The 9,752-nt window shown below is 28.0% G+C and overlaps 1 protein-coding gene across 1 annotated transcript in view; it reads left to right on the forward strand.

Moving 5' to 3' along the window:
* The first annotated feature begins 1,214 nt into the window (after window positions 1–1,214).
* The window catches only part of LOC102677166, a 15,618-nt gene continuing 7,080 nt past the window's right edge, over window positions 1,215–9,752 (forward strand). The window contains exon 1 of the mRNA XM_006619482.2: window positions 1,215–1,225. The gene's annotated coding sequence lies outside the window, so the exon portion shown is untranslated. The remainder of the gene's footprint in view (window positions 1,226–9,752) is intronic.

Consider the following 9,752-nt stretch of genomic DNA (forward strand, 5'->3'; position numbering starts at 1 on the left):
CCAGAAAGATTAAAGGAATGCTAAATGAAAACACTTTTTTCACAAACTTAGAAAAACCTGGACTTGAAGTGTCATTATGCAAATGCGTTTAACAAAGGAGCAATAATAACGACTAATACAACAAGTGGCCATCAGATGGCATTATTTTTCCTGCAGTAGAAAAGATTTTCAGTATTTTTCTTATGGAAATAATTTATTGTTTCTTTTTTTTTTATTTTTATTTTTTTTTATTTATTTATTTATTTATTTTTTTTTTTTTGTAAATACATTTTTCGTGATCGAAAATAGCTGATCAATATTTCATGTAAGATAATGAGATAATTTTATTTTCCCCCAATGATTCACTATCTTTTTATTTGAACGTATCATATAAATTATACAATGACGTATGTTCGTGATTCATATAGGCATCTATATATTCTTTTATGTAATACAAGTTTTATCGTATTTAATGTTTACCTATAAACAAGGTCGTTGTTTTATACGCGATGGAGATTTCAAATAATTTTAAAAAATTTTAAATTATCTCTCGATATTATCTCTTTTTCACCTTTTCGAGGATCGCTCGTCAATTTTTTATAAATGAGTTATTTAACAAGTTTTATTTAACAAAACAAATTTAACAAAACGAACGAATAAGTTGTTAAAAATTTAATGTAGAACATCTTTTACGGAAAGACAGACAGAGGATGACGCTGAATGTGTCTAGGTTAATAATAAATTAACGTGATACATAATAATTGTGTACGCGTTAAACAGTAGCATGACTCACGATGTGAAATCTCTCACTTCCCTCTCTTTCTTTCGCTCGCCGACAGATAAAATATCTTTTTCAGTACTTTTTAAAATAATATTAGCTAAAAAATATTTCTGAAATTCGTTATCAATTGCACGCCTTTTAGAAATTTATTCGTCTAGTCAAAAATATTCCAGGAAATTTTTAATTTAAGAGATTAAACATCTAAATGACATTTCGCTCGGTAAATTACACTTTATATTAATTACACTCACATAATAAACGAGAGCAGAGAATTTTTTAATTATGAATGTCACAAACTTTTGATGAGACATTAATTATCTTTACACATAAAACAGTATTTTATAAAACTCTAATTCCTAAATTTTTGATTCTTGAAATTCTTATTTTTGAAAATGAAGGAAGAATTTTCTATTTTATATTAGAATAATTGAATACTTTCATAATTGTAATCGTAATTAATAAAATGTATCCACAGTTGGTAACATTGAAGATAATTCTTCATAATAATAGGGAAATTACGTGTAATTATATATAATGGATAAAATCAACAATTTTTTTGAAAAAAATAACAAGTTACTGTTGAACAATAATATCTACATTATCTTTATCAATTCTTTGTCGATTCGCCTTCTCGTAATACAATCATGATACACACGTAAGAATACTTGTTTACTGTCATTACATAATTGAATGAATATTTCTCTGTCGTACGTAGCTCACTCTTTCCACCAATAAGTATCGCATGATAAAAACACCTGACAAACACCTGGTCAATCCTGACTAACGAGCAAGAGTCGGAAATACGGTTATTCCATTTTGCGATAAATAAAACTTAACAGATCAAATGAAATCATTTTCATGTTATCTCGATGACTAAACAACGGAGAATTTCGTAACATCGATTTTATCTTATTATCAATTCCTTCCTAGTATTTTATCATCTACAATTCGATCGTTATTTCAAGCTAATCTCTTCTGAATCATATCTATGAACATTCGGATTAAAAATTATTTAATCAATTTAAAACATCAAATTCAATGTAAAATATTTTATTAAATTGAAAATATTTATTACCAAATTTCTCGTTATTGATTATTGCAACGAATAATCGATAATTTTAAAACGTATCAAATTACGAATCAAATGTTTGTAACGTGGAAGTTTAACTATTTAAAAAAAAAGGTGCGATCTTGGGGAGAGAAAAGTTCGGCTAATAACGTCGTAGAAATTGCTTCGAGCGTTTTTTGAATGCGAAAAATGTTGACACTGGGCTGACATTTTGGAACTTTCATTGAAGATGCTGCGCAGTTCATTAATTCTTTTCAGAGGATTTTTCGAGATCCAGTTCCGATTTTGAATTCGAAATAAATGACCGAAATTGTTATGGAAAAAAAAAAAAAAATTAATTCTGTCCAAGCGATAGCGTAGAAACATGGGCAAACGAGCGTTCGATTCGCATCGTAGCGGATGAATCATCGAAGGGACACGCCAGACGATGAGAACAATACGAAGAGCAGGGTTGGCTCACTTATATATGGGGATAGCACGCGAATCAATTGAAAACATACCATGCGTTTTAGTTATTAGTTATTGCTTATTTGTTCAATTCGTAATTTTATAGTGGAATCAAATTATTATTTTGTTTATAATATTAACATAATGAAAATAAATAAATAAATAGATAAAACGAAATAAAAGTTAGGTTAAAATATTTAACTTAAAAAATTACAAGGCAAAAAAAAAAAAAGGATTCGTGATCGAAAGAAAATTATTTTTACGTTCTAATTCTCATTTCGAAATTGTAGATGAAATTGGAATTTCGTATATCGAGCATATGCCAGTTGTGAAATTTCCCTTTCTGAAATCTATGTATATCTCAAATCGACAACGCGGCAATGTTCAAAGTTTTTCGATGCGTTATTTCGCGCGATCGATTTCAAGGTCCGTGGTTCATTCTTTCGAGAAGAGGAAGCTGACCTCAAGGTTCTTCAAGTGCACTGCACTCGAAAACACTCGACTCTCTCGGTTTAAGTTTGTGAACTCGCCATCATTGATCTCCGTTCGATGAAGAAAGGCCGTTGACCGATTTGATGCTATTCTGCCATCTATTTCGCGAAAAAAATTATTCTCTTTTAACAATTTCACTATAGTATAATTTTATCGTGAGAAATGAATCATTAAGAATCGTGGAAAAATCATTAAGAATAGAAAATACTTTATACAATATGATTATGATATTTTATTTATGTTACACTTATCTTTGTGACCCTTATTCTGTATGAGTTATGTAATAATAATTATCGTCGACGAGGCTTGTTTTATCACGGTCGATAATAAAAGCATTATATGTATATTTTAAAGTTTCAAATTCACGCAAGAGAGCATAGATTGTGATGATAAAATATGGAAAACTAACAAAGATTATCTATTATTTTTACATATTATTAATAACGAATATGAATTTAAATTTAAAAAATTAATTATAGATTAAAAGTGCAATTTAATCTTTTTGTTTTAAAAGCATACATATTTCAACATAGCATTATTGAAGTGAAAGATCGAGGCAATGTTGAATATAAATAAATTATATTTATATCTGGAGAACTTAGATTATTCTATTTTTCGTTGTCATTGAGAAATTGGAACGGTAATCACAAAGAATCCTTGATCAGCTTTTCTCTCTTTTTTTTTTCTAACTATTCCATTGACATGAATTTTTATTATTATATATATACATATATATGTATAATTTCAATAATGTGCAATGAAATTGAACAAAAAAATTTATCTTTCATATAAATAAATCATATCAATAAAATTAGATTTATTTTTTAAATATTGGAATTTAAAAATATATTAATTTAAAAATTTATTTATAGTAAAATTTATAATAAAGTAAAATTTGTTGTGGATATTTCGCAATAAATTTTTAATATAGACGTGTAAAAGCTGATGAGAATGCAGAGAAGATATGGACTGAAATGTATACGTACCTCGTAAACATCGAGTACAGTTCTGACTCAAACCTAACCTGTCTACTTAACTCAAGCATAATTCATACGCATAATTTAAAGCAAGTATATTATATTTGTGCATTTGATTAAGTATTATTCAATTTATATATATATATATAAATATATAAATATATATATATATATTTTATACGTAGATTAAAAATGTCATATTACTTAACCTAAAAATCTCTAATTTATTTTATTCTTATCTACAATCTAAATTTAATTTGATGCACAATTTGAGCATTCAGATATCGTGAACAATCTGACAATGAGTATCACGTGCGCACGCATATATGCATAATACGTATATGACATTAATTAGCTAGGAAGAATTTTATGCGTTTTTATAATTCTTTGTTATATTTCCTTTTCTTTTTTTTAATATAATGAATCACGCGATTATACCGTACGATCGATCGCATAAACACGGAGGATTCAGAACTTTCGAAATTTATTCGAAATTAATATATATTTTTGTCCAATGGACACTAGTTATCAGTCGATATGGAAGTGATAAATTTTTTAATTGTGATGTTTTAAATTTCATTTCGAATATATATCGTTATGCTCTATCGTTTCTTTTGATAATCTATTTTTTTTTTTTTTTGTGATATGATGATTCGAAAAATCAGGTATTTGTGTTTATTTATATTAAATTGGAACGAATGAAAAAAAATTGAAAGGATCAATTTATCACTTCAATGAGACATTTAGACCAATTTTCAAAGCTTGCAACCACTCTCTAATGATACTTCGATAAAAATTTTACAAACGTATCTCAAATATGCTAAAATGCATCATATAGAATTTTTTGTATTTATGTTTTTTCTTCTGTTATAATAAAAATAAAAAATATGAAAAATCGACCAGTAGTTCGTAAATGTGTACGATGGAAGAGATATACTTAAGAGAGATCCAAAATGTGGCCAAGCGGAAGCAGCTGTGATCTGCTTAAATAGGATTTCCGCGCCTTATGTAATATATGTCATCGCGAAACGTCGCTGCGTCGATAGACGTACATTTTATCGATTGATTTGTGTTTGACCTAGTGGTGCGAACCGATTTGAATTCATATATTAATTTTTAAAGTTTTTATATATGTCCAATTGATTTGATTTTATACATGTGTATCATATACATATAATATAATTATTAATGTATAGTATTAATACAGATATTATTAATAATAATATGAAAAAAATTATTAATAATATCGATATCATTAATGATTATAAGGATTTATTATATAGATATGTATATACATATAAGAACGCATCAAAGACTTATTGTTATTTTTACTTAAGTCTATTTTTTTATAGTGTTTTTCCTTTGGCGCCACCTGGTACATTATTTAAGTATGAACTCGTTAGTCCAACTAGTCATTTGTTCAAAATTTCGTTCGCGTATCATGTCACTTCTTCCCGCGAATCGTTTTAAATCTTAGGCGGAATCAAATGGCACTGTGTCCGGCCGAGGTTTAAAAGTTTAAAGGGAAACGACGCCCACGCGTTTTATCGGACAATTTAAATGCTGTTTTGCAGTTGAGTATATCCAGGTCAGTAGGAATGTCAGTACGAATGTTCTAAACGCATTTTTCATGCTAAAAGTGACTTTTGTATTTTGATTTTTCCATAACCATGAAATTAGCTTTAAAATACAAAAAATTTAATAATGGATATTTTTAATTATAAAATTAATCAACGATTTAATTTTAACGAATTTTTTTTATGCTATTCTCACTTTTATTTAAAATAAAATATTCCTTTAGTTGAATATATTTAATAAAAATTTGAAGATTTAATTTTTCAATGTTGGTTCAATTTCAAGAGATATATAAATAAATTGGAATCTATAATTAAACATAACTGAGATAATAAATACGAATATAATTTTTTAAATATAATTGAATTAAAATCCTTGTTTCTATAATTTTAATTTAATCTCAATCTTAAAAAAATTTTTTTTTAAAAAGTAGATGAATATAATTCGTATTAAATCCATCAATTTTTGCTCAATTGATCGAGAAATAAGTCGATTCATTCATTTAATGTATAATCGATTGAATTTTCAATTTATTTAATTTAAATTAATTATAAAATAAGAAAATAAAATAAGAATTCGATGATGTAAAGATTGTGATATTATTTCTAATTAGTTTTCCAATTTGGCAAATATTTCTTTCTTGAACTTGCGTTCGCGCGCAAATTTGGATTATCTAGAGACTTCTCGGTATAATCCTATTACCGTCATTGACGGTAAGCCGCGTTAAGAGGATTTCAAATCGTGTTATTATGCGTGTGGGCGTCTTGTTTCATTGAACATTCACGTCGAAAGACTTCCTTAAACGTAATCAAAGATATCGTTGTATCGCGCGCTTCATCTCGGTTTGTACATTCTTTCTTGGATCTCACAGGCTGAAAACGTCGGTAGAACGTACAATCGTTTTTATCGGCTATGTATTTGTTTCGTATGCGTGTGCTTATGCTCGTTGCGCCAACTGGTGTAGAACACCATAAGTGTCCAGTTTGCATGAGTTTACTGCCTTCGATTCGCTTGGAAAGGGGGGAAAAAGGAGATCTCATGAATATGGATTCGGCATTTGTTAAGAAGCAGCAATCGATGATTCATCGATACTTTGGAACATGATTCTGTAATCTGCGAGAAATATTTTTGCATTTTTGCAGATATTTTCATTGTTGGATTGATTTTAATTAAAAGTTAAGACTATAATAAACGAAATGGTAAAATTAATTATATATTTGACTGTCAATAAATTAACAAATAAAAATTTCCATCATCGAACAGACTGCTTATCGAATATAGAAATATATGATTGCATTGATAATCTATAGTAACGTTACGTTACAAGTGTTCATTATTCCACAATTAAAAACTATTTTCAGTTCCTTTTCATACTGTGATATATTCAGACTTTTCATAAATGGAAAAGTAATATGTAACAATTTTTTTTTCGTTTTTTTTTTTTTTTTTCTTTTGTAAATAATTTTATTCTTGTTCAAAACGCTGTATAAATGTGAACCATGTGCTAAAATAGACTTACGAAGCACATATAATCAAATAAGCCGAAAATTCGTTCGAATTTTTCTTTCCATCCAATTCCGACGAGGCGGTAAAGCAGAATTATGCGTTACTGACGCGGTATGCATAAATGCAGTTGAGAGAGAATGTTGCAGGAGGGTAGTTTCGATTTGAAACCAAGATGGAAACGTTCCACCGTTACATTGATTAACACTTTCGCTGCGATATATGAATCACTCGTGGCTTGTACATTAGTCTTACTGTAATTTTTCACTTTTAATGGTAATTCGCTATGCCTCAAGCCGTGATGTGATTTATTGCTTAAGATAGTTTCACATGTAGTAACTATTACTATAGAAATAACGCGACAAATTACAAAAATTTTCTGTAAAAATCGAACAACAGTTTATCTTCTAAACGAACAAAATTATAAAAATGTACTCGTAGCGAATGTGTTAAATAAAACACGAACAAAAATTAATATGGTGACCATTGAGCATAGTAGTATATAATACGTACAGTACGTGCGCATATTCTGTAACCATAGCGAATCGTAAAAAAACAGAAAAAAAAAAATGCTCAAGAGTGGATATTTGTACGCCATTGAAAGAAAGAAGAGAATATAGAATAAAGGAAATGATGAAAAATGTTTGTAAAAATTTATATCATTAATAAAAAAAAAGAACTTATTACTTATTTTAATAAGTTCTAACGCTCTGCTAAATTATGCAATTTTCATTTTATCGATATATCTACGTATATATATAATAAATATATATGGAGATCTCATTCTATCAAACAGAAAAGTATGCGAAATTTTTTTATATTCATAAGCGTTCTTCTTAAAACTATTAAAAAAAGCTTTAATGTATTGATTCTTTTTTGATTTTTAAATAAATTTCTTTATTTAAATCTATAAATAATGAATTCTAATGATAAGAAAAAAAAAAACGTATTGCTCTATAAATTATAAATTCGTATAATAATTCCGCGAGACTAATTTCTTAATTTTTTTACTGCCAAATAATAAAAGGTTGAGACATCGCGATCGAATGTTGTACACTCTGTTGTGGAAATCGATAGCCGGATGTAATATTTGATAGCAATGTACATACGTATCTACCGTTCGTTGGTGGTGCCTGAAATGTGAAATATCAATGGGGTTGCGTGGATGTGCATTGAGTGTAGCGCGCTGATGCATGTATATACATCGTATCTCTATATGTGTGTATGTACATGTGCAAGTATGTGCGATATTTGTAAGTAGGTAATATAAAGACTTAGGCGGACGTTAAGTTGTTTGCCATGAATGTGTGATCTGGGCATTAATAAATTATAATAATTTCGAATTTTTTATACAAAAATTTTCCATTTCCAATTATAATAAATGTAAAAATAATTTTCTTTTTAATTTCAATTCTCTAAATTTTTATAAAATTTTATTTAACGCTGCCTTTTACTTATATGTCGATGTTTTTATAAATTATTTGTTTAAAAGGGTCGAAGATGTATGTAGAAAAATTTGCGCATGTCTAATGAAAGTATCATAGAATACTGTTTTACCGACACGAACGTCCGCCGAAAATCGAATGTGAACTTTTTTGCGATTTTCTGTACAATATTTTTCCGCAATTTTATTGCACATTCGAATCGCACTCTGGCAGAAAAGAAAAAAAGATATATATATATATAAAAAAAAAAGACTAATAAATAGAAAAATATTTCGATAAACTTTCAAAATGTTTTTTCAAAATTTTCGATATGTGATTCTTTTAAGCGTAAATTATAATGAGATTAAATGAAAAGAAAAAAGGAGCGCAAATAAAGCATGGGGGAAAAAAATGAACGAAATGGTTACTCGCAGTAATTTGTAATCGCGCGAAACATTGCCAATTATAGTTTATAATAATTTAATCCAGTGCGTATTAGGCGGATTCAAAATCATTTATCATTTTACTGTGTTTCTCGATCATTATAAAATGACTCTAGAATCCGCCCGTGTTCAAAAGATGATATATACATCATCAAATAATAATAATAATACGTTCAAAAGAATACGTTCAACTGTACATGTTTATTAAAGTACCTGAATGGAAACCACTATCTTGTGTTTTCTCTTCGTCGTAAAGAACAGATCGTGTTCTCACCGCAAGTAAACGATACCATTACATGTATTTTTGAGACTCCTCCCTTTTTTTCGTCTCTTTCGTGTGTCGTGTACGTATACGTGAGACAGTTTTACTACCATCACTTTCTTGTCCTTCAGTTTCTATCCGCAAATGCACTTTTTATGTACACATATCCGAGAGATAAACTTCTCTTTCACCCTTATGTTTTTTGTCGTTTTTTTTCTATATCGTTTTTATATCGCCAGAAGCATAATGTTGAGTATTTATCACAATAATGAACCAATTTTTTTTCGTGTATTGATTTCTATTTTCATATCGTCGTATTGTCATGAAAAAAATTTCTATCAAGCGATAATCGATATATAATCGTGAATTTGAATTTTAATAAATTTAATGTTCATGATAAATGATAATATAAATTGTAAAAAAAATTTTCCATCTTTTCAACAACTGTCCTAGATAAATAAAATAACACGATTGAATAGAAAGATTCAAATAAGATACGTATTGATCGTTATATTTTATGAGAAAATGCATTGCACGATGATCATCATTATAGACGTTAATCTCTATATCACACGAAACATTAATCCAGGTAATGCGATACACGTTTCATATTTCGGTACCAAAGAAAACTTATCACGAATGATTTTGATGTTATATGATATATTCGTTTCATAATAAAAGTTAGAATTATAATTTATGGTACAATGATATTTTATTGATGCAAAAAACGGAAGAATTAATTTAATCTTTAACGAGTTTAATAATATCTTTTCTTTAGTTTTTTTTTTTTTTTTTTTTTT

The sequence above is a fragment of the Apis dorsata genome, unplaced genomic scaffold (assembly GCF_000469605.1).
Source record: "Apis dorsata unplaced genomic scaffold, Apis dorsata 1.3 scaffold_416, whole genome shotgun sequence".
Lineage (NCBI taxonomy): Eukaryota > Metazoa > Arthropoda > Insecta > Hymenoptera > Apidae > Apis > Apis dorsata.